This window comes from Stegostoma tigrinum, chromosome 3 (genome assembly GCF_030684315.1).
Source record: "Stegostoma tigrinum isolate sSteTig4 chromosome 3, sSteTig4.hap1, whole genome shotgun sequence".
Lineage (NCBI taxonomy): Eukaryota > Metazoa > Chordata > Chondrichthyes > Orectolobiformes > Stegostomatidae > Stegostoma > Stegostoma tigrinum.
Genome location: NC_081356.1, coordinates 107,220,044 through 107,245,084, shown reverse-complemented (window position 1 = coordinate 107,245,084; position 25,041 = coordinate 107,220,044). Strand labels below are relative to the sequence as shown.

Here is a 25,041-nt window from a genome sequence, read left to right as displayed (position 1 = left end):
TGTCCGTCTTCCCTGGACTGACCTATCCCCTCCCTACCTCCCCACCTACACTCTCTCCACCTATCTTCTTTACTCTCCATCTTCGGTCCGCCTCCCCCTCTCTCCCTATTTATTCCAGTTCCCTCTCCCCATCCCCCTCTCTGATGAAGGGTCTAGGCCCGAACCGTCAGCTTTTGTGCTCCTGAGATGCTGCTGGGCCTGCTGTGTTCATCCAGCCTCACATTTTATTATCTTGGAATTCTCCAGCACCTGCGGTTCCCATTATCAGCGAAATTACTAATGTTTTAGCCAACATTCATCCCTCAATCAAGTAACAAAAAAATTGAATATCTGCTGATTATCAGCGAAGTCTGTGCTTCGTATAAAGTGGACAGACCACTCCGGCCCACTGGTTTCAACGTGACGTCATAGACATGGCGCCCGGCCGCGTGATCCGCCCTCACTCCCAATAGTCCCTCTTTCCCCCTTTTGCCCCCGGTGAGGGCTGAGCGATGCGTCACTTCCGTGTGTCCCGCGGTTGGTGCGCATGCGTAGTAGCATTTTTGGCGGTGCTAGTTTTTGGAGCTGCTCCGGCTTTTCACCTCCATCCCGGGCTCTTCCCTTCGCCTGTTCTCCTGTTTCTTCCTTCCTTCCTTCCTCCCTCTTCAATCTCAGCGGGGCTGACTGGTATCTCCCCACAACTCACCTCCTTTTCCGGGGTGTCATTTCCTACATTAACCTGCCTCGGGCATATCGTCAGGTGAGTGCCTTCTCTAGCTTCACTTTAAGTCAACGTGTATTGGGCAGTGGGTTGATATTTAAGCTTTCAATGGGGAATCTGGTTATAAACTTGAAGGAACCCTGTAGTCCCACTGTCACTAATACTATCCCTTCTGTTGACATGAATTATATGTGACCATTGGTCAGGAACAGGAAAGGGCCATTCAGCCCCTTCAGCCTGGCCCACTGGTCAATGAGAAGATCACGGCTGATCTTTATCTCAATTCTGCCTGCCGTGTTGTTACATTAAACTTCAATAATGAGTCCTTGGCGAGGGTTAGACAAAAAAGACTGCAGATGCTGGATGCCAAGTAGACAAACAGGAGACTGGAAGAACACAGCAGGCCAGCCAGCATCAGGAGGAAAGGAGCGGTCAACGTTTCAGGTATTATGTCTTGAAGAAGGGAAATACCGGAAACATTGACTGCCCCTTTCCTGCAGATGCTGCCTGGCCTGCTGTATTCGTCCAGCCTCCTGTTTGTCTACCTTAATGAAGGTAACAGGTTGAAAGACTAGATTCTGAAACTGGAAACATCTGACAGTATCTACAATGTGAGAAAGGACCAAAGATTAAAGAACAGAAGGAGGCCATTCAGCCCATCGAGTCTTCCCTGCCATTCAATGAGATTGTGGCTGATAATCCTCAACTCCACTGCCCTGTCTTTTTTTCTCATAACCCTTGATTCCATAATCAAAAAGACCAAAGAATCATAGACAGAAATCAGAAACAAAAACAGGAATTGCTGGAAAACCTCCACAGATCTGGTAGCGTCTGTGGGGGACTCAGCAGAGTTAACATTTCAGGCCTCGTGACCCTCTTTACAACAATCTCCTTCCAGCAGTTTCTGTTTTTGTAACTCTTGGTTCCCTTATTGATTAAAAACCTACCTTGAATATACTAATAACCAGCCTTGAGAGCCCTCTGTGGTTTTTAAAAAAAAATCAATGGATTCACTACCTTCTGTGAATAAATTCCTCCTCGTCTCTGTTTTAAATTGGTGACCCATTAGTCTGAGATTGTGCTGTCCTGTCCCAGAAACTCCCAAATGGGGAAATAACCTTTCTGCATCTAAAACCCTCTAAGAATCTTGTCTGCTTCAATAAGGTTACCTCTCTTTATCTAAACTATATAGAGTACAGACCAATCCTACTCAATCTATCCTTATAAGAGAGGGCTATCATTTGTGGGACCAACCAAATGAATCTTCTCTGGACAACCTTCAGTGCCAGTATATCTTTCCTTAGATAAGAGGACCAAAACTGTTTACAGTCTTGCAAGTATAGTCTTACTGCTTTTTTGTATAGTTTTAGTAAGATTCCCTAATTTTATACAAAATTCACTTTGAAATAAAGGCCAACATTCTGTTTACTTTCCTTATTATTTGTGGAATTTGTATGCTAGCATTTTATTACTTATAAAGAAGGAATCTCAAAATCCTCTGCTACAACTTGCTGCAGTCTTTCTCAATTTAAATAATATTTAATCCTCTATTCTTCCTGCAAAGTGCGTAACCTCACATTTTCCCACATTGTGTTCCTTCCATCTGCCAAGTTATTGCTCACTCACTTAACCTCCCTATGTCACTGTGCAGCCTTCGTGCCATGCTCACCGTTTGCCTACCCACCTATTTTGTCGCATCTGTAAACTTGACTACAGTAGATTCACTTATCTCATCCAAGTCATTAATAAGTATTGAAAATAATTGTGAGCTCAGCATTGATCCCTAGTGGCACTCCACTAGTTGCAGGTTGCCATCCTGAAAATACCCCTCTACCCCAGCTCCCTACCTTCTATTGGTCAATTCTCTATTCATGCTAATATACTATGTCCAAAACCATGGATTCTTATCTGAAGTAACATAATGTGAGATACTCTATCAAATGTTTTCAGGAAATCCAAATACATATATCCACTGCCTTGCCTTTATCTATTCTGCTTTTTACATCAAAGAAATCTTAAATTTTGTTAGGCAGGATTCGCCCAACATGATCATATTACGCGTTTCCAAACACTCTGATATTATATCCTTTGTATTAGACTCTAACATTTCCCCGATAACAGATGTTAAGATAATTGGTTTGTAGTTACCTGATTTTCGTCGTCTTTCCTTCATCAATAATGGTATTACATTGGCAGTTTTCCAGTCCTCTGGGGCTTTTCTTGGAAGATACCAGTGCAGCCACTACCCCCTAGCTACTTCCTGTAATATCTTGAGATGAATCTCATCTGGCCCAGGGGACCTATTGATATTTAGACCCATTAGTTTCCTTAATACATTCTTTAGCGATAATTATTGCATTTATGGAGTTTAAATAGCAACTGGAATCCACAGCAACACATCAAATTGCACACTTAAAGTTGTGGTCGTCTGATAGATCAAGGGAATGAAGGGGAAGAAGAATGGGTGACTGCAAGACAATCTTAAAGGTTCAAGTATTAGTGCAGAGGGGTCATAGTGTTATAGGGCCATAGAATAATACAGCATGGAAACAGACCCTTCAGAGTTTCTTGAATACTTCTCTCTCAATCTCTAGCTACGAGGAACCACCTGCTTGCATCACCTTGTGTGTTGTGTGAAAATAGTCCTTGTGAAATGGTTCGCTTGATGAAGGTTAGCAATGGACATCGGCAAAGGGACAGCATGGGAACTGAGACAAACCCATTTTTAGATCTTGTGTTCAGCCTGGCTAACACAGATGGATGCAAAATCAAAAAGTTTGTAAATTTGGATAAGACCCAAGAAGCCTGGAGCAGGGAGCCGAGAAAGATCCAAGATCATGTTTCCTCTGGTGGGAATTCTACCCATAAATCTCTTGTGAAGTAAGGTTGTTGTTAGCTGGATCAAACCAGCTTTGGAAGGAGAGAATTGAAAGTCATAGAATAATACTGTGCAGAAGAGGTCCTTTCACCCAGCAAGTCTGCAGCGACAAAACAAACCCATCACCTTTCTACACTGAGATAATGGGAACTGCAGATGCTGGAGAATCCAAGATAACAAAATATGAGGCTGGATGAACACAGCAGGCCAAGCAGCATCTCAGGAGCACAAAAGCGGATGTTTCGGGCCTAGACCCTTCATCAGAGAGGGGGATGGGGTGAGGGTTCTGGAATAAATAGGGAGAGAGGGGGAGGCGGACCGAAGATGGAGAGAAAAGAAGATAGGTGGGGAGGTAGGGAGGGGATAGGTCAGTCCAGGGAAGACGGACAGGTCAAGGAGGTGGGATGAGGTTAGTAGATAGATGGGGGTGCAGCTTGGGGTGGGAGGAAGGGATGGGTGAGAGGAAGAACCGGTTAGGGAGGCAGAGACAGGTTGGACTGGTTTTGGGATGCAGTGGGTGGAGGGGAAGAGCTGGGCTGGTTGTGTGGTGCAGTGGGGGGAGGGGACGAACTGGGCTGGTTTAGGGATGCAGTTGGGGAAGGGGAGATTTTGAAACTGGTGAAGTCCACATTGATACCATTAGGCTGCAGGGTTCCCAGGCAGAATGTGAGTTGCTGTTCCTGCAACCTACGGGTGGCATCATTGTGGCACTGCAGGAGGCCCATGGTGGACATGCCATCTAAAGAATGGGAGGGGGAGTGGAAATGGTTTGCGACTGGGAGGTGCAGTTGTTTGTTGTGAACTGAGCGGAGGTGTTCTGCAAAGCGGTCTCCAAGCCTCCGCTTGGTTTCCCCAATGTAGAGGAAGCCACACTGGGTACAGTGGAAGCAGTATACCACATTGGCAGATGTGCAGGTGAACCTCTGCTTAATGTGGAATGTCATCTTGGGGCCTGGGATAGGGGTGAGGGAGGAGGTGTGGGGGCAAGTGTAGCATTTCCTGCGGTTGCAGGGGAAGGTGCCGGGTGTGGTGGGGTTGGAGGGCAGTGTGGAGCGAACAAGGGAGTCACGGAGAGAGTGGTCTCTCCGGAAAGCAGACAGGGGTGGGGATGGAAAAATGTCTTGGGTGGTGGGATGGGATTGTAGATGGCGGAAGTGTCGGAGGATGATGCGTTGTATCCGGAGGTCGGTGGGGTGGTGTGTGAGAACGAGGGGGTTCCTCTTTGGGCGGTTGTGGCGGGGGTGGGGTGTGAGGGATGTGTTGCGGGAAATGAGGGAGACGCGGTCAAGGGCGTTCTCGATCACTGTTGGGGGAAAGTTGCGGTCCTTGAAGAACTTGGGCATCTGGGATGTGCGGGAGTGGAATGTCTTATCGTGGGAGCAGATGCGGCGGAGGCGGAGGAATTGGGAATAGGGGATGGAATTTTTGCAGGAGGCTGGGTGGGAGGAGTTGTATTCTAGGTAGCTGTGGGAGTCGGTGGGCTTGAAATGGACATCAGTTACAAGCTGGTTGCCTGAGATGGAGACTGAGAGGTCCAGGAAGGTGAGGGATGTGCTGGAGATGGCCCAGGTGAACTGAAGGTTGGGGTGGAAGGTGTTGGTGAAGTGGATGAACTGTTCGAGCTCCTCTGGGGAGCAAGAGGCGACGCCGATACAGTCATCAATGTACCGGAGGAAGAGGTGGGGTTTGGGGCCTGTGTAGGTGCCTCTTCGCTCTTCCGCACATTCCCTGTACATTGGGGAAACCAAGCGGAGGCTTGGAGACCGCTTTGCAAAACACCTCCGCTCAGTTCACAACAAACAACTGCACCTCCCAGTCGCAAACCATTTCCACTCCCCCTCCCATTCTTTAGATGACATGTCCACCATGGGCCTCCTGCAGTGCCACAATGATGCCACCCGTAGGTTGCAGGAACAGCAACTCATATTCCGCCTGGGAACCCTGCAGCCTAATGGTATCAATGTGGACTTCACCAGTTTCAAAATCTCCCCTTCCCCCCCCACATCCCTAAACCAGCCCAGCTCTTCCCCTCCACCCACTGCAACCCAAAACCAGTCCAACCTGTCTCTGCCTCCCTAACCTGTTCTTCCTCTCACCCATCCCTTCCTCCCACCCCAAGCTGCACCCCCATCTACCTACTAACCTCATCCCACCTCCTTGACCTGTCCGTCTTCCCTGGACTGACCTATCCCCTCCCTACCTCCCCACCTCTCCTCTCTCCACCTATCTTCTTATCTGTCCATCTTCGGTCCGCCTCCCCCTCTCTCCCTATTTATTCCAGACCCCTCACCCCATCCCCCTCTCTGATGAAGGGTCTAGGCTCGAAACGTCAGCTTTTGTGCTCCTGAGATGCTGCTTGGCCTGCTGTGTTCATCCAGCCTCACATTTTTGTTACCTTTCTACACTGATCCCACTTTTCAGCACTTAGCCTGTATGCTTGAATGTCATGACATGTTCAAGTGCTTATCCACGTGCTTTTTTTAAAGGTTGTGAGGCTTCCTGTGCATTCCACATCATCCTAAGGAAGCCTGAGTTTGGAGAATGTTATGACTCATAGTGATCCCTAAAATCTATGTTAATTGCTGAGTTAAATTAGCCTTAGTTGCAGCCTTTAATATACAATTCATACTTTATGTTCATCCTTCATTTGCCTGTTAATTTCTGTTGATTCTGATGTCTACTTTACTTCTTGGTGAAGAGTTTGGTCGTGGTGGTGGCAAGAGGGTCCAGCACTGTGGAGATGCCGCAGCGTTGCAGGTGCATTTGGGTTCCTGGCAATTTCTGCATTGTTGAGGCAGTCGTAGTGCCGACTCATGGCTGCTGCATTGGAGGCAACTTTAGGTTTTAGGCGGCGTTTGCTTCCAGTGCTGATTGATGGAGTTGGCAGTGGAGGCAAATTTGGGCCCAGTACAAGACCTGGCAGCATCAGCAGTGGCTGCATCAGTGAGATGGACCCGAAGCGTACTCATGACGGTGGTGGAGTTGAGTTTGAGCTGCTGCGGGAACTGGTAGCATCATTGGCGTCTGCTTCATTGAGGCCCAGTGAAGATTGTTAGTGGTGAGGGCATTGGAGGAGATGAGATGGCGTCGAAGAGCGGCGACTCTTGTTCTAGTGGTGGTGGCAGGGTGAGGGGGACTGGTGCCTGGCCGCCAGGCCCATGATGGAGCGCTTAACAAGAAGGACTGTAAAGTTGGACGCTTTTTCATTATTTCTCTTTTTTCATGCCTTTATATTCTATGTTTCATTTAATTTTTGTATGCTTAATTGGGCACCAAAAGTGGCAACACTATACAACATGTTGCACTGTATTTTGTATCAAGATGCACATGGAAATAAATTAATCAAATAAATCAGTGCAGATAATATTTAGTGATAACAACGTGTGGGGCTGGATGAACACAGCTGGCCAAGCAGCATCTTAGGAGCACAAAAGCTGACGTTTCGGGCCTAGACCCTTTCTGATGAAAGATCTAAGCCCGAAACGTCAGCCTTTGTGCTCCTAAGATGCTGCAGACGTTTCGGGCCTAGACCCTTTCTGATGAAAGGTCTAAGCCCGAAACGTCAGCTTTTGTGCTCCTAAGATGCTGCTTGGTCTGCTGTGTTCGTCCAGCTCCACACTTTGTTATCTCGGATTCTCCAGCACCTGCAGTTCCCATTTTCTCAGATAATATTTAGTATTTGCTTTCACTGTTGCATAGCGCTATGATTTCAATTGGTGACACTGGATGAGACAAATCCCAGGATAAAATCAGGCTTGATAGACTTACATTTAACGTTTTAATGAAGATTTGTAGTTTGGGTTGCAGTTGGAGTTGTTGGTTGGTTCGCCAAGCTGACTGGTTTTCATGTAGATGTTTTCTCTCCGAGGTGACATCATCAGCTGATGAAGTGTTTGTATGAAAACCAGTCAGCTGACAAACCAACTAACAACTCCAGACTTAGTTAAGTTTTGCAGTTGGTTAACATGGTGGTTAGTCACTTGAATGTTTATGCAAGCTGCAGGTGTTATTTTACTATAGAACACAAGTTTACTTTGGTAGACGAAAGAAAAGACAAAGCTAAATATATGTAAAAGGAGATTAGCTCTTAAATATGTAGACAAACTTTTCAATCTATTAACCAATATTATCCATTAGAGACACTGCCCTAGAGAAATATCATTCCTGTCTCAGCTTTTTAAATATTTGTTGATGCGTTCCAATTTCTTTTCCTCAAATTGCTGAGGTCTATTACTTCTGCATGTGTTTTTTTTCTTGAACCTGAATCTCTCTCAAGTCTGATGGGCATAAACTTTTTCAGTTCTAACAACTTGAAGACTACTATTTGACCTCTCCCAGCCATGAAGTGCCCCTGACTGGAAACCATTTCTGCGGAGTTGATTAGCTTCCCTAAACTTAACAGAAAAACCTAGTTAAAAACCAAAAGAACTGTGGATGCTGTAAATCGTTTAAGAATTCTGAGGCAGGGTCACCAGACCTGAAACGTTAACTTTGATTTTTCTTTCTTCACAGATGCTGCCAAACCTGCTGAGCTTCTCCAGCTACTTCAGTTTTTGTTCCTGAAAACCCTTGTTCTCCTGCTGGGATTAAAAACTTCTCTTTTCAACTGAACTGTTTAGTTCAGGGGAACCCACTAATTGCTCTAATATGTTACCTGATCTGTCATTAAGTCAAAGTATGAACATTGTCCAACAAAGCAGATTTTGGAAAAGTGCGGACGTAGTAGGGTTGTTGTAATGGGTGACTTTAACTTTCCCAATATTGATTGGAACCTCCTTCGAGCAGAAGATTTGAATGGAGCTGCTTTTGTAAGGTGTGTTCAAGAGGGTTTCCTAACTCAGTACGTTGACAGGCCGACGAGGGGAGAGGCCATTTTAGACTTGGTGCTTGGAAACGAGCCGGGGCAGGTATCAGATCTTGTGGTGGGAGAGCATTTTGGTGATAGTGACCATAACTGCCTCACATTCTACATAGCTATTGAGAAGTAGAGAATTAGGCAAAATGGGAGGATATTTAATTGGGGAAGAGGAAACTATGATGTGATTAGACATGAGTTAGGAAGCATGGACTGGGAGCAATTGTTCCATGGTAAAGGCACTATAGACATGTGGAGACTGTTTAAGGAACAGTTGTTGCGAGTGATGAATAAATATGTCCCTCTGAGACAGGCAAGAAGGGGTAAGATAAAGGAACCTTGGATGACGAGAGCGGTGGAGCTTCTCGTCAAAAGGAAGAAGGTAGCTTACATAAGGTGGAGGAAGCTAGGGTCAAGCTCAGCTCTAGAGGATTACAGGCAGGCGAGGAAAGAGCTCAAAAATGGTCTGAGGAGAGCCAGGAGGGGGCACGAGAAAGGCTTGGCAGAACGAATTAGGGAGAACACAAAGGCATTTTACACTTACGTGAGGAATAAGAGAATGGTTAAAGAAAGAGTAGGGCCGATCAGGGATAGCATAGGGAACTTGTGTGTGTAGTCTGAGGAGGTAGGGGATGCCCTAAATGAGTTTTTTGCTTCTGTCTTTACGAAAGAAACGAACTTTGTAGTGAATGAAACCTTTGAAGAGCAGGTGTGCATGCTGGAATGGATAGAGATAGAGGAAGCTGATGTGCTGAAAATTTTGTCAAACATTAAGATTGACAAGTCGCCAGGCCCGGACCAGATTTGTCCTCGGCTCCTTTGGGAAACGAGAAGTGCAATTGTTTTGCCACTTGCGAAGATCTTTGCATCCTCGCTCTCCACTGGAGTCGTACCTGAGGACTGGAGAGAGGCAAATGTAATTCCTCTCTTCAAGAAAGGAAATATGGAAATCCCCGGCAATTACAGACCAGTAAGTCACACGTCTGTCGTCTGCAAGGTGTTAGAAAGGATTCTGAGGGATAGGATTTATGACCATCTGGAAGAGCATGGCTTGATTAAATGCAGTCAACACGGCTTTGTGAGGGGCAGGTCATGCCTCACAAACCTTATTGAGTTCTTTGAGGATGTGACTAGAAAAGTGGATGAGGGTGGTGTATATGGACTTCAGCAAGGCATTTGATAAGGTTCCCCATGGTAGGCTCATTCAGAAGGTCAGGAGGAATGGGATGCAGGGGAACTTAGCTGCCTGGATACAGAATTGGCTGGCCAACAGAAGGCAGCGAGTGGTAGTAGAAGGAAAATATTCTGCCTGGAAGTCGGTGGTGAGTGGTGTTCCACAGGGCTCTGTCCTTGGGCCTCTACTGTTTGTAATTTTTATTAATGACTTGGATGAGGGGATTGAAGGATGGGTCAGCAAGTTTGCAGACGACACGAAGGTTGGAGGTTTCGTTGACAGTATAGAGGGCTCTTGTAGGCTGCAGCGGGACATTGACAGGATGCAGAGATGGGCTGAGAGGTGGCAGATGGAGTTCAACCTGGATAAATGCGAGGTGACAAAATGTGAGGCTGGATGAACACAGCAGGCCAAGCAGCATCTCAGGAGCACAAAAGCTGACGTTTCGGGCCTAGACCCTTCATCAGAGAGGGGGATGGGGTGAGGGTTCTGGAATAAATAGGGAGAGAGGGGGAGGCGGACTGAAGATGGAGAGAAAAGAAGATAGGTGGAGAGGAGAGTTTAGGTGGGGAGGTAGGGAGGGGATAGGTCAATCCAGGGAAGACGGACAGGTCAAGGAGGTGGGATGAGGTTAGTAGGTAGATGGGGGTGCGGCTTGGGGTGGGAGAAGGGATGGGTGAGAGGAAGAACAGGTTAGGGAGGCAGAGACAGGTTGGACTGGTTTTGGGATGCAGTGGGTGGAGGGGAAGAGCTGGGCTGGTTGTGTGGTGCAGTGGGGGGAGGGGATGAACTGGGCTGGTTTAGGGATGTGGGGGGGGAAGGGGAGATTTTGAAGCTGGTGAAGTCCACATTGATACCATTAGGCTGCAGGGTTCCCAAGCGGAATACGAGTTGCTGTTCCTGCAACCTTCGGGTGGCATCATTGTGGCACTGCAGGAGGCCCATGATGGACATGTCATCTAAAGAATGGGAGGGGGAGTGGAAATGGTTGACGACTGGGAGATGCAGTTGTTTGTTGCAAACTGAGCGGAGGTGTTCTGCAAAGCGGTCCCCAAGCCTCCGCTTGGTTTCCCCAATGTAGAGGGAGCCACACCGGGTACAGCGGATGCAGTATACCACATTAGCAGATGTGCAGGTGAACCTCTGCTTAATGTGGAATGTCATCTTGGGCCTGGACTGGAGGGCTTATCTTATGAAGAGAGGTTGACTGAGCTCGGACTCTTTTTTCATTGGAGAAAAGGAGGAGGAGAGGGGACCTAATTGAGGTATACAAGATAATGAGAGGCATAGATAGAGTTGATAGCCAGAGACTATTTCCCAGGGCAGAAAAGGCTAACACGAGGGGTCATAGTTTTAAGCTGGTTGGAGGAAAGTATAGAGGGGATGTCAGAGGCGGGTTCTTTACACAGAGAGTTGTGAGAGCATGGAATGCGTTGCCAGCAGCAGTTGTGGAAGCAAGGTCATTGGGGACATTTATGAGACTGCTGGACATGCATATGGTCACAGAAATTTGAGGGTGCATACGTGAGTATCAATGGTCGGCACAACATTGTGGGCTGAAGGGCCTGTTCTGTGCTGTACTGTTCTATCGTCTAACACGACGGAAGCCTTCTAGGCAGTATGCGGAATCTCTGCAGAGCAGATATAGGCCATTTAGCATATCATATCTGCACTGACCCTCCGAACAGCATACCACCCTGTGCCTGTAACCCCGCATTTACAATGGTCAACCCACCTAGCCTGACATCCCTAGACCCTACAGGACAATTTTCATGGTTAGTACTCCTAACCCCCACACCTTTGGACTGAGGGTGGAAGCCTGTGCAAAGACTGGGAAAATGTGCACACTTCACACACAGTCACCCAAGGCTAGTGTCACACATGTGGCTGAAGTCATATGCCATCTTAGTAATGATGTATTCAGGTCATGGTCCAAATGACTTCATGGACATTTTGAAAGATTTACCTTCACAGAACCAACCAAAATCCACCTGGTTCTACTTTAAATCTATAAATCTATATCTGAAAAATGATAACAATATATTTTGCATGTCTATCACAGTAGTAAAGCAAAATTTTGCTTGCTAATTCCATGGAATCCATGGGACCACAGATAGTGTTGGTAAATACTTTATTCTCTCTGTAGATAATGAGGGATTTCAATTTTTGTCTACTTTACCAGAAACTCTGTTGGTCCATAGCTAGATTGTAATGATACATATTAATGACCTGCACCTTGCGTACAGGGCACAATTTCAAAATTTGCAGAAGAAGATCCTGTTAAAACTTCAAAAGAAAATAGTTTTGTGGAACAAATGATAAGTAGCAGATAAGATTTAATATAAGAGAAGTGATTCTCTTGAAGAGAAGGAATTAAGTGGAGACGCAATATAAAACAAAGGATGCAATTCTAAAAGAGGTGCAGGAGCAGAGAGCCTGTTTACAGGCCTGTTAACAGTCTTGAGTAAAACAAATAATCAAATTAACTGAAGTACCCGCCCTTAAAAGGTACATAATAGAACATAAAAACTACAAAGAAAGGTTATCAAAATAAAATAGTGTTCCTGGGCTGTTGATAACCTCCAACTCCTGTGGTGCTTGCTGTTTGCAGAAGGCCTCAACTTTACTGGCCTATGCTCTGTGCTCCCTCTCAAAGGTCACTTAAGTGTCGTGTAACGTGGAAGATTGGCAGGCAGGTACCTTGGGGGTAAATGTGCAACATTTTCTGATGGAAAGGCAGGTTGAGAGAGAGGTTCACAATGCAAATGGGATTGTGAGCTTCATAAATGGGTGTATAGAGCGCATGAGCAAGGAACATATGAACCAGGAGAAGAGAAGACACTGTGGCCCATGACCCTGTTCCCGAATTTGATTTATAATCAGGGCTGATCATGGACTTCAAAACTACACTTATCTGTCCACTCCCTTTATCCCTTGATTTGCTGAGACCAAAACCTCTGTCTATTATAGTAAAGCTATGTTGGCCTCACCTGGAATATAATGTCAATTTCTGGACACACCACTTTAGGAAGGATGTTGAAGGCATTAGAGAAGCTGCAAAAAAAATTCCCAAGGATAAGAAACTTCATTTAAGGAAATATTTTGGAAAAGCTGGTATTGTTCTCTTTGGAGAAGTTTTGACAGAGATATCGATAAGCATCGGGAGTCTGGTTAGTAGAAGAAGGAGAAGATAATGAATTAAGATGATATGCAAAAGAAGCGATGTGAAAAAGAACATTTTTATAAAGTGAGTGGTTGAATCTGAAATGTGCTCCCTGAGAATCTGGTGTAGTCAAAGTCAAAAGAGAGCTGAAGTTTACAAGACTGAAGAATAGTAAAAGGATGGCGATAGGTGAATTGCTTTTGCAGAAATTCAACCAAAACATATGAGCTGAATGACCTGCACTTATGCTGGAAGTCATTCAGCCTGTGCAACTATTCTGTGCTTTTATGGATTTAATTGTTGGGTATAAAGTGTTTAGAAAGGCAGGGTGAGTAGGAATGGACCCGGTACAACACTAGATGGTCAAGGACATCCTGGGAGACAAGATAATTCAATCAACTGGGAGGTACAAAGCTATGAAATGAATTATTCTATTAGTAAACTCCAGCGCTACAAATAAAAATCAAAGCTAACAGTAGGGGCAGCAAAGAAAGACATTGATTAATTAAAGTATGTGAATGTAGGAGAATTATTTCAGTAGGAGACGTCAGTCAAGACACTGTACACGTTGAAAACCCCAGCGGTTTAGTGTTGGTAGATCTATACGTGATATCGATTTTTAGTTTGGATATATTTGTGCGGAGAGGGCATAATGCTTATTTTCCCTTGTGAATGTTTGATCACCTACTGTGTCAAGAAAACCACAAGAGGAAATGCTTATCTTGACCTAGTAATTGTTTGTGATCTTAAATGGATTAATAAACAAATTAAAAGTGAAAAGAAGAGGGAAATATCGCTCGCACTAAGTCTGTGAAAAGTGATGGAATGTGAAGTGATGAAAATGCTAGCTTTAACAAATTGTTAAAAGGATGATTACTGGGTAATTTGCTTTATGGAATGAAATGTTTCATTTGTTTTGTGGCAATACTACTAAGTAATTCCCTGCAGCTTTTAGAAATCTCAAAACTCCAACTGTTACCTCTAGAACCATCCACCCTCCTTCCCTTGATACCACTATTGGCAGCTGTTTCTTCAAATGCTTCAGCCCAAAATTTTGATATTTAGTTAATGACCCTTCCTCGCGCTCTGCCTCTTTCTTTTCCTTCAAACCGCCTTAAAATATATTTCCTTATCCTACCCAACATTTTGTTCTTCCACACAGATAATTTCTGTCTGGCATTTCTGCAAAGATGCATGTTTCTGTGCTGGTGAGCATTCTACTTTGAAATCATACAGTCAGTGTGGATAGTTACATTCAGTGATGTTCCAGATGGAGTTTCAGGATTTAGACCCAATGACGATGGAATGACAATGTATTTCTAAATAAAATGCTAAATAGAAGTTCTTGTTGGTGAAATTGCTAAGGATGAAGTTGAAAGAGGTGTAGGAAACTTAGGGGTTTGCCACTAAGCCTGTCCAAACATTAAAGAGCAGTAATGAATCAAACTACCAAAATCTTGAATGATATGCACAAAACAGAACCCAAACTAGATACAGTGATGATCAACTGCGTAACTGTCTCATCAGATCACAGGTTGAGTTCTGCAAGTGTCAGCACAAGAGACTTTCAAGTGTTGGAAGCAGAGCTGGTAGGCTAATTCCCAGTGTCAAGGTCCTGCATTGAAAAGAAGGAAGATGATGATTGGTCATTTCCATCTAAACGGATACTGTTTGAAAGTAAGTTAAATTAATAAACAACAATGTAAATGTAAAAAAACAAAACCAGGAATATTACTATCGTTATCTATTAAAGTTTAATCAGGGAGGATAGATTCATATTAGAAAAGAGATTTGAGGTCTGCGTGAGGAAATTCTTCCCAGAAAGTGTTTCATGTATGGATTAACTATTAAATGAGAGTGGTGGATGCAAAAGCTTTGAGAATATTAAAAAATAATTTGATGTTAAGATGGGAAAAAATATTGCTAGGATTGCTGTAGTTGAAAGCATTAAATCTAAACCTCTCCACCTTTTATCCTCCTATGCTGCTTCTAAAACTCCTTTAAAGCCTAAATGTTGATCAAGCTTTTGACTAGCTATCCTAATACTTCCTTATAGTGCCTCAGGACCTCTGTTTCACTGAGAGATGTTGTATAGATGTCAGTTATTAAAATAGGCGAAATGACCAGCACCTGCATTATGTTGAGAATCTCAGATAAACAAAACTGGGACAGAATATGCAATCGGAGATAATGGGAACTGCAGATGCTGGAGAATTCCAAGATAATAAAATGTGAGGCTGGATGAACACAGGAGGCCAAGCAGCATCTCAGGAGCACAAAAGCTGACGTTTCGGGCCTAGACCCTTCATCAGAGAGGGGGATGGGGAGAGGGAACTGGAATAAATAGGGAGAGAGGGGGAGGCGGACCGAAGATGGAGAGTAAAGAAGATAGGTGGAGAGAGTATAGGTGGGGAGGTAGGGAGGGGATAGGTCAGTCCAGGGAAGATGGACAGGTTAAGGAGATGGGATGAGGTTAGTAGATGGCTTGGGGTGGGAGGAAGGGATGGGTGAGAGGAAGAACCGGTTAGGGAGGCAGAGACAGGTTGGACTGGTTTTGGGATGCAGTGGGTGGGGGGGAAGAGCTGGGCTGGTTGTGTGGTGCAGTGGGGGGAGGGGACAAACTGGGCTGGTTTAGGGATGCAGTAGGGGAAGGGGAGATTTTGAAACTGGTGAAGTCCACATTGATACCATATGGCTGCAGGGTTCCCAGGCGGAATATGAGTTGCTGTTCCTGCAACCTTCGGGTGGCATCATTGTGGCAGTGCAGTGCATTGCAGAATATGCAATGTTGGATTGTTACTTTGCTTTGAATCATAAAGTAAGAATGTGGTTTTTGTCAGAGTTCAGAATTGGCTTTAATCTTGATTTAAGTAAAAACTAGGCTTGTTTTCACCTCTAACCATTGAGCCAGTATATTTTTAAAAAATAGTATTTTATCTCTGCCCTGACCATGATGTGCATGAGAGATCTAAAGGTTTCTCTAGCAGATGGGTTGGCCTCATCAGGCGAATTAATTTTTTCTATTTTCCATAGCTACTGGGAAACTTATAATGAACATTGAATATGTCGGGATGAATTATGAAGCACTAATTTATTGCCCATTATATCATATGCTCTGTAAACAGACTAGCAGTTGGTCATATTCTTTGGGACGTGATCACGAGGGATGAGCTGACAATAGGTTTATTTGCGAAGTCTGAGGTGTTCCAAAAGACCACTTGTGCAGCAATATATTTGTAATATGCTGGCTGAATCCTAATTTTTGTTTTACCACAGCAGTAGGTGATTAATTACTCAAGACAATAGTTCCTTCAAGCAATTCAAACATGTATCTTTTCTTCTAGTGTGCTGTCATCAGCATTCAATACTTTTCTTTGCTTTTTTCTAGCATTATACAATTTGCATTTGGTCCATATTAGTTCTTTGAAAGAACTGTCTTATTTTTCTGTAGTCTTTCAAATATTTAGCTAAGTTCCGTTTAAATCTAATGATTCCTGCGTCTATTGATTTTACTGGTAGAAATATCTATGTTCTAATACCTTCTGTAAATTCTTTTGTCCATATAAAAGTGTGTTCCTTTCTTCTTCTGGCCATGACTTTAAAATCTTTCTATTGGACTTGAAGGGTTTCTTTAGATGCTAAATTCTTCTGTTCTAATTTATGTATGGTTTAACAATGATCAACACTTGGATTTGAGTAAAGTACATGCATTTCTTTAGCATTGTGTACAGTCTAGAGCAGTGGCTGCGCTAAGCACACCTCTGACTCTCAATTTTGAACTCTTGGGTTCTACTGAACCTGCTAATGGGCTTGTTCGGTGTACAATCTTTTGATCCTTTACCTGTGCTGCTGACTTACAATACTACAATTATGGAGTGGGCATTGGAGTTCATTCAAGAAGCATCAGCACAAAATATATTTTTGTCTTTAAAACCCAGCTTTGAGTGTGGCTTGCTCATGTAACATGTACATTTCCCACAAAGTAAATGTTTGAAAATTAATAAGTTAATCGCATGTATCTTTTTTCCCCTCAAACCTAAGGGGTTTGCAAAAATTATCTAAAGAGCAAAGGTGTCACATGTCAGCCTTGAATGGGAAGAAGGATTCTTGCTTATGAGTATGTTTTAATTTTTTTTCGGGCATCGCTGAAAAGTTCCTTTGAGAAAATGAGCCATTTGTTGCATGCCATGTTGGGTAGGTACATTCACCGTGCTGATGGGTAAGAGGTTCTAGAATTTTGACCCAGTCCCAGTGAGGGAGTCAGCATGGCATGTGGCTTTGAGAAAAACTTACAGGTGATTCTGTACCCATGCATCTTCTGCTGTTATCCTTTTAAGGCAGTAAATGTTGCAGGTTTAGAAGGTACTATTGAAGCAACGTTAGTGAGTTACTGCAGTGTTTCATTAAGATAGCACACACTGCTGTCAGTGTATATCACTGGTGGGGAGCGAGAATGTTGAAAGTAGTGAACGAGTACCAATCAAATGTGCTGCTTTGTACTTAGTGGTTTCAAAGTTTTTGTGTGGTGTTTGAGCTGCACTCATCCAGGCAAATGGATACTATTCCATCACAATCCTGGTTCGTATCTTCTGGATGGTGAACAGGTTTGGGGAGAGAGGAAGTGAGTTATTCATATCGGAATTCGCAGCCTTTGAACTGTTGTAGCCACGATGTTTATATGGCTGATCCAGTTCAGTTTGTAACCCCCAGGACATTGGTGGGTATTTCAGCAATGACAGTGCCATTGAATATTATGAGCTGATCATTCAATTCTCTTGAAGGAGATGGCCATTGTCTGGAAATTGTGTGGCATGAACATTTCTACCCACTCATCACCCAAGCATGAATGTAGTCAAGGTCTTGCTATGTGTACTTGCAGACTGCTTTAGTATCTAAGGGGATGTGCAATGTGCTAAAACTATCATTGAGAGTTGCTACTTTTTGACCTTGTGGAGTTAAACTTACTGGTGGAGCAGTAGAAGATGGTTGGGCCTCATACAACTGGGGTAATTGGCTTCCAATGTCCACAATGGTGTGCATGTTTACGGTCCTTTGTGACTCGAGCACAAAATCTAGGCTGATTCTTTAGTATAGTGCTAGGGGAGTGTTGTCAGATTAAAGGTGCCTTCTTTTGGATGAAATACTAAAATTGCGCATGGCTGCTCCCCTCAGTTGGATGTGAAAGGTTCTCCAGTATTATTTACAGAAACAAAAGCAGGTTATTCAGACATTCATCTTATTGCTGTGTGTGAGACCTTTATGTGACCATAATTTATCCAGAAAAGTTCAATGCACTATCTTGAAGATGTTTCCCTTCTGTGAGTTTATTCTGGCCAGCGGCTTTAGGCCACAAAATCTGCTCTGCATTCCCAATTGATCAATAGAGTAGGATTTTTTAAAAAAATGTAGAGTCCCTACAGTGTGGGAACAGGCCATTTGGTCCAACAAGTCCATGCCAACTCGCTGAAGAGCATCCCATTCAGACTCACTCTCCACCCTATCCCTGTAACCCTGCATTTCCCATTGCTAACATCCCCAACCTACACATTCCTGGACTTTTTAGGCAATTTAGCATAGCCAATCCACCTAACGCCTCACATCTTTGGACTGTGGGAGGAAACCGGAGCACCTAGAGGAAACGCATGCAGGCACAGGAAGAAGAATGTGCAAACTCCACACAGACATTTGACCAAGGCTGGAATTGAACCTGGGTCCCTAGCGCTGTGATGCAGCAGTATTAACCAGTGAGCCACCATGCCGCCCTCTGCAGCGAAATTTCTATAACCTGAGAATAATTAAATGGAAACAATGTGTTCTATTGTGGTTGTTTTAGGAATGAAATGAGAGTCAGACTGGTGCAAGTTTAACAAAAGAAAAACACTTCAATTGTTGAAAATCTGAAATAAAAATCAAAAACAGGGTGCGCTCATCTAGTTAGGCAACATCTTGCAGAAAGAGAGTGTTAACTTTACAGATTGATGACTTGAGACTTGTAGCGCTGCATTCATTAAGATCAGCCAATCCATTTAGATATAGTACTTGGGATCTTCCATGTCGGTACATTTTAGCTGTTTACTTGATAAACCTGCTAAAATATTGGGACAACCATGTGACTGTTTCAATTTAGACCTGTGGTTCAGCTTAAATCCAAAATGTACAGTTAGGGATGTATCTGTGGCAAGTATATGAATCGGAACCTAATTTAGCTCAGTTTTATTTTTCAGCAGTTCAGCTGAAATGATTCAACAGAGTAATTCCATTGCTTTCCTACCACAAAGGTCTCGAGATTTAATGTGTTCTTTCAAGCAGGTAAGCTTGCTTCATCTGGCCTGCTGACCTACTGTTTGCCTCTGATACTTTTGTGCTTTTACTTTTGCTGCCTACAAAAACAAGAAATAAAAACAAGGTCTGGCGTTGACTGGCTTGTTAGAGCTCTCAGTGCAGATCTTGAACTGGGATTGTTTTGCTAGTTAGTAATCCAGAACGAATAAAAATTGAAACTTCCAGGCCTGCGATTGCAAAGTGGGTACATTGTCTTTTAGAAAGTAAAAGTCAATATGATGATACGAAGATAGGTGGACAGGCAGGTAGTACTGAGGAGGTTGGGAGGCTGCAGAAAGATTTGCAGGTAGAGTCCGTGATTAAGAAAGCGAATATAATGTTGTCGTTTATCTCAAGAAGGTTGGAATATTAAAGCAGTGATGTGCTTCTGAGACTTTATAAAGTTCTAGTTAGGCCCCATTTAGAATACTGTCTCCAATTTTGGGCCCCACACCTCAGGAAGAACGTACTGGTGCAGGAGTGTGTCCAGCGGAGATTCACACGGATGATCCCTGGAATGGTAGGTTTAACGTACGATGAACGGCTAAGGATCCTGGGATTGTACTTGTTAGAGTTTAGAAGGTTGAGGAGAGATCTAATTGAAACTTACAAGATAATGTATGGCTTAAAAAGGGTGGACTCTGGGAAGTTGTTTCCATTAGGCGGGGAGACTAGGACCTGTGAGCACAGCCTTAGAGTTACAGGGGGTAAATTTAAAACAGAAATGAGGAGACATTTCTTCAGCCAGAGAGTGGTGGGCCTGTGGAATTCATTGCCACGGATCACAGTGGAGGCCGGGACATTAAATGTCTTCAAGGCAGAGATCGATAAATTCTTGATCTCAGAAGGAATCAAGGGCTATGGGGAGAGTGCAGGGAAGTGGAGTTGAAATGCCCATCAGCCATGATTAAATGGTGGTGTGGACTCGTTGGGCCAAATGGCCTTGCTTCCACTCCTGTGTCTTATGGTCTTATATTGTAAGTTGGAACATAGGAGTACGAGATGAACAAGCATTAATTGGAGTCAAAGTCACATGTTTGGATCACAAGCAGGCTGAGAGTTATTAAAAACAGGTAAGGTTGGGTACTGTAAGAATATAATGAAATTAGAATTAGCAATGTTTTAGTTTTGTATCCAAATATTCTTACTGTTGAAACTACTTAAGCTGCCCAGTACACTGAAGTAAAGCCCCATGCCTGGATGGTACTCAAGTGCAGTACTGAAAAACTGCTGCAATGTCAGATTTGTTGCCTTTTGATTGAAAGAAAACTAAGGCTTTATTTGCTCTTTCAGGTGGGTTTGAAAATTCCCTTGGCACTATTTTGAACAAGAGTGGAGAAGATACCTCTGATGTCATGGCAATGTTTATCCCCCAACTTCTCAAAAACAGATCGTCTGCTTGATATTGCATTCCAGTCTTGAATAAGATATCCAATATTGTGCACGATTACATTTTCCCACATTATACTCCATTTGCTACATCTTTGCCCCTCACTTAATGTATCAATATCTTTTGGTAACTGCATTGTATCTTCTTCGCAACTTCCTTTCTCTCTATCGTTGTGTTGTCAATTTGGCAACCATTACCTCCATCCCCCCATCCCTTCACCTAAGACATTTATATAAATTATAAATAGGTTGAGATCTCAGCACCAATCCCTGCAGGTATATCTTGCATACTGAAAAAGACCCAATTGCACCTCCTCTCCGCTTCCTGTTAGTCAGCGAATCATCCGTCTGTGTTAATATGCTACCTACTATACTGAGCATTTATTTTCTGCAATAACCTTTGATTTGGCACCTTGTCAAATGTCTTCTGGAAATCTAAATGCCGTATATCCACTGATTCCCTTTTATCCAGAGCACGTTACCTCTTCTCAATAGACTGGTGAAATGATTTGCCTTATCCAAAACCTGACACCGCCTGAATACCTTCAATTTATCCAAGTCCTGTGATAACTACTTTACTTTTTAAAATAGCTTGTAACATCTTTCCAATGACCGATGTTTAGCTGACTGACTATCTTCTTCATTCTGGGCCATCCCCCTTTTTGAATGAAAGTGTTAGGTTTGCTGTCTTCCAATAATAATGAGACTGCTCCCAAATCAAAAAAGTTCTGGAAAATTAAACCAATACATCAACTATCTCATTAGCCATTTTACTCAGAATCACTTCTCTGGTAATTTCTGATGTTGCTGAGTTTCTTCCTCTTTTCCATTTCTTGATTTGTCTCATCTTCTGGGATGTTACTTGTATTTCTGTAGTGAACACTGCGGTAGGTTGAGCCATACTGGTTTAGTTCACCTGCCATTTCCTTATTTCCTATTATCGATTCTCCTGTCTGATTTTTACATATGACCAAATGGTCAGTTGATTGGGAAATAAATTTCAACACAGGTAAATGAGATTACACAATTGATAGGAATAGATAGAGTACTAATTATAAGAAAGGTGCTAGCCCAGAGGGTTGAGAGAAACAATGGGATTTTGGAATACAAAAGTATCGAACACTAAAATTTGTTTAAGATAATGAAATGTGAGGCTGGATGAACACAGCAGGCCCAGCAGCACCTCAGGAGCACAAAAGCTGACGTTTCGGGCCTAGACCCTTCATCAGAGAGGGGGATGGGGTGAGGGTTCTGGAATAAATAGGGAGAGAGGGGGAGGCAGACCAAAGATGGAGAGAAAAGAAGATAGGTGAAGAGGAGAGTATACGTGGGGAGGTAGGGAGGGGATAGGTCAGTCCAGGGAAGACGGACAGGTCAAGGAGGTGGGATGAGGTTAGTAGGTAGGAGATGGAGGTGCGGCTTGGGGTGGTAGGAAGGGATGGGTGAGAGGAAGAACAGGCTAGGGAGGCAGAGACAGGTTGGACTGGTTTTGGGATGCAGTGGGTGGAGGGGAAGAGCTGGCTGGTGGTGTGGTGCAGTGGGGGGAGGGGACAAACTGGGCTGGTTTTGGGATGCAGTGGGGGAAGGGGAGATTTTGAAGCTGGTGAAGTACACATTGATACCATTGGGCTGCAGGGTTCCCAAGTGGAATATGAGTTGCTGTTCCTGCAACCTTCGGGTGGCATCATTGTGGCACTGCAGGAGGCCCATGATGGACATGTCATCTAAAGAATGGGAGGGGAGTGGAAATGGTTTGCGACAGGGAGGTGCAGTTGTTTATTGCGAACCGATCCGCTTGGTTTCCCCAATGTAGAGGAAGCCACACCAGGTACAGTGGATGCAGTATACCACATTGGCAGATGTGCAGGTGAACCTCTGCTTAATGTGGAAAGTCATCTTGGGGCCTGGGATAGGGGTGAGGTAGGAGGTGTGGGGGCAAGTGTAGCATTTCCTGCGGTTGCAGGAGAAGGTGCCGGGTGTGGTGGGGTTGGAGGGCAGTGTGGAGCGAACAAGGGAGTCACGGAGAGAGTGGTCTCTCCGGAAAGCAGACAGGGGTGGGGATGGAAAAATGTCTTGGGTGGTGGGGTGGGATTGTAGATGGCGGAAGTGTCGGAGGATGATGCGTTATATCTGGAGGTTGGTGGTGTGGTGTGTGAGAACGAGGGGGATCCTCTATGGGCGGTTGTGGCGGGGGCGGGGTGTGAGGGATGTGTTGCAGGAAATGCGGGAGACGCAGTCAAGGGCGTTCTCGACCACTGTGGGGGAAAGTTGCGGTCCTTGAAGAACTTGGACATCTGGGATGTGCGGGAGTGGAATGCCTCATCGTGGGAGCAGATGCGGCGGAGGCGGAGGAATTGGGAATAGGGGATGGAATTTTTGCAGGAGGGTGGGTGGGAGGAGGTGTATTCTAGGTAGCTGTAGGAGTCGGTGGGCTTGAAATGGACATCAGTTACAAGCTGGTTGCCTGAGGTGGAGACTGAGAGGTCCAGGAAGGTGAGGGATGTGCTGGAGATGGCCCAGGTGAACTGAAGGCTAGGGTGGAAGGTGTTGGTGAAGTGGATGAACTGTTCGAGCTCCTCTGGGGCGTAAGAGGCGGCGCCGATACAGTCATCAATGTAACGGAGGAAGAGGTGGGGTTTGGGGCCTGTGTAGGTGCGGAAGAGGGACTGTTCCACGTAACCTACAAAGAGGCAGGCATAGCTGGGGCCCATGCGGGTGCCCATGGCCACCTCCTTAGTCTGTAGGAAGTGGCGCTTCGGGACCGCTTTGCAAAACACCTCCGCTCAGTTCACAATAAACAACTGCACCTCCCAGTCGCAAACCATTTCCACTCCCCCTCCCATTCTTTAGATGACATGTCCATCATGGGCCTCCTGCAGTGCCACAATGATGCCACCTGAAGGTTGCAGGAACAGCAACTCATATTCCACTTGGGAACCCTGCAGCCCAATGGTATCAATGTGGACTTCACCAGCTTCAAAATCTCCCCTTCCCCCACCGCATCCCAAAACCAGCCCAGTTTGTCCCCTCCCCCCCACTGCACCACACCACCAGCCCAGCTCTTCCCCTCCACCCACTGCATCCCAAAACCAGTCCAACCTATCTCTGCCTCCCTAACCTGTTCTTCCTCTCACCCATCCTTTCCTCCCACCCCAAGCCGCACCTCCATCTCCTACCTACTAACCTCATCCCACCTCCTTGACCTGTCCGTCTTCCCTGGACTGACCTATCCCCTCCCTCCCTCCCCACGTATACTCTCCTCTCCACCTCTCCTCTTTTCTCTCCATCTTCGGTCTGCCTCCCCCTCTCTCCCTATTTATTCCAGAACCCTCACCCATCCTCCTCTCTGATGAAGGGTCTAGGCCTGAAATGTCAGCTTTTGTGCTCCTGAGATGCTGCTGGGCCTGCTGTGTTCATCCAGCCTCACATTTCATTATCTTGGATTCTCCAGCATCTGCAGTTCCCATTATCACTAAAATTTGTTTCACAGGTTCGCGAGGTCCTCAAAAAAACAACCCAAGACGAGGCTTTATTCCTAGAGAGATAGAATTGAGGAAGATTTGCTAGATGTATGCACCTGCTGTTCGCACATTAGTAAGCATGAGGTCATGTATGTTTTCCCTCTCTTGTTGGTTCCTTCAGCACCTGCCACAGACATAGTCTGGCAGCTACATCTTTTAGGACTCAACCAGCACAATTATTCACACTGGTGCCAAAGCATTCTTGGTGGTGTAAGTTGAAATTTCCCACCTACAGTATATTTTGTGCTGTTGCCACTCAGTGCTTTCACTAAGTGTTGCTCAACGTGGAAGAGTCCTATATTCCTTAATGGGCTGAGGGCGCCTCTGACTTGCAACATTTATTGCCTGTCCCTAGTTGCCCAGATTACATTTCAGAGTCCACCACATTGCTGTGGGTCTGGGGTCACATGTAGGCCAGACCGGGTAAGGATGGCAGTTTCTTCCCCTAAAGGGCATTAGTGAACCAGATGGGTTTTTCCAACAATCAACATGGATTCATAATCATCGTTAGATTCTTAATTCCAGGCATTTTACTGAATTCAAATCCACCATCTGCCGTGGTGGGATTTGAACCTGGGTCCCCAGAATGGCATCTAAATCTCTGGATTAACAGTCCAGCGATAATACCAGTAGGCCATCACCTCCTTAAGTACTGACTCATCAGATGAGGGAGGAAAGTACATGATAATCAGCAGCCGCCATGGGCCTTCATGGGTCCAGAATCAGTGTTGACGACTCCCAAGACAAGTCCCACCTGATTGTATGCACTGTGTTGTCATCTCTGCTTGGTCTGTCCTGCAGGGGGACAGGACATATCCAGGGATGGTGATGGTGATAATGATATGTGACATAGTCATTCTCACAGAATCATACCTTATAGACAATGTTAGGCTGTTACTTGACTACTCTGTGAGACCGCCTTCCCAATTTTGGCACTAGCCCCCAGCTGTTAGGAAGAAGGACTTTGCAGGTTTGACAGGACTATTACTGCATTTGTCTTTTCTGGTGCCTAGGTCGATGCCAGGTGGCATGTACAGTTT

At 44.8% G+C, this 25,041-nt stretch overlaps 1 protein-coding gene across 5 annotated transcripts in view; it reads left to right on the top strand.

Annotated features, from left to right (window-relative positions):
• The first annotated feature begins 526 nt into the window (after positions 1-526).
• wdr41 (WD repeat domain 41) overlaps positions 527-25,041 on the top strand; it is a 70,161-nt gene continuing 45,646 nt past the window's right edge. For 2 of the 5 annotated variants that reach the window (XM_059644819.1, XM_059644816.1), the window contains exons 1-2: positions 527-739; positions 14,298-14,447. The gene's annotated coding sequence lies outside the window, so the exon portion shown is untranslated. Of the gene's footprint in view, positions 740-14,297; positions 14,448-18,994; positions 19,080-25,041 lie in introns of all 5 variants that reach the window. The other 3 variants (XM_059644818.1, XM_059644815.1, XM_059644817.1) reach the window with 2 other exon arrangements.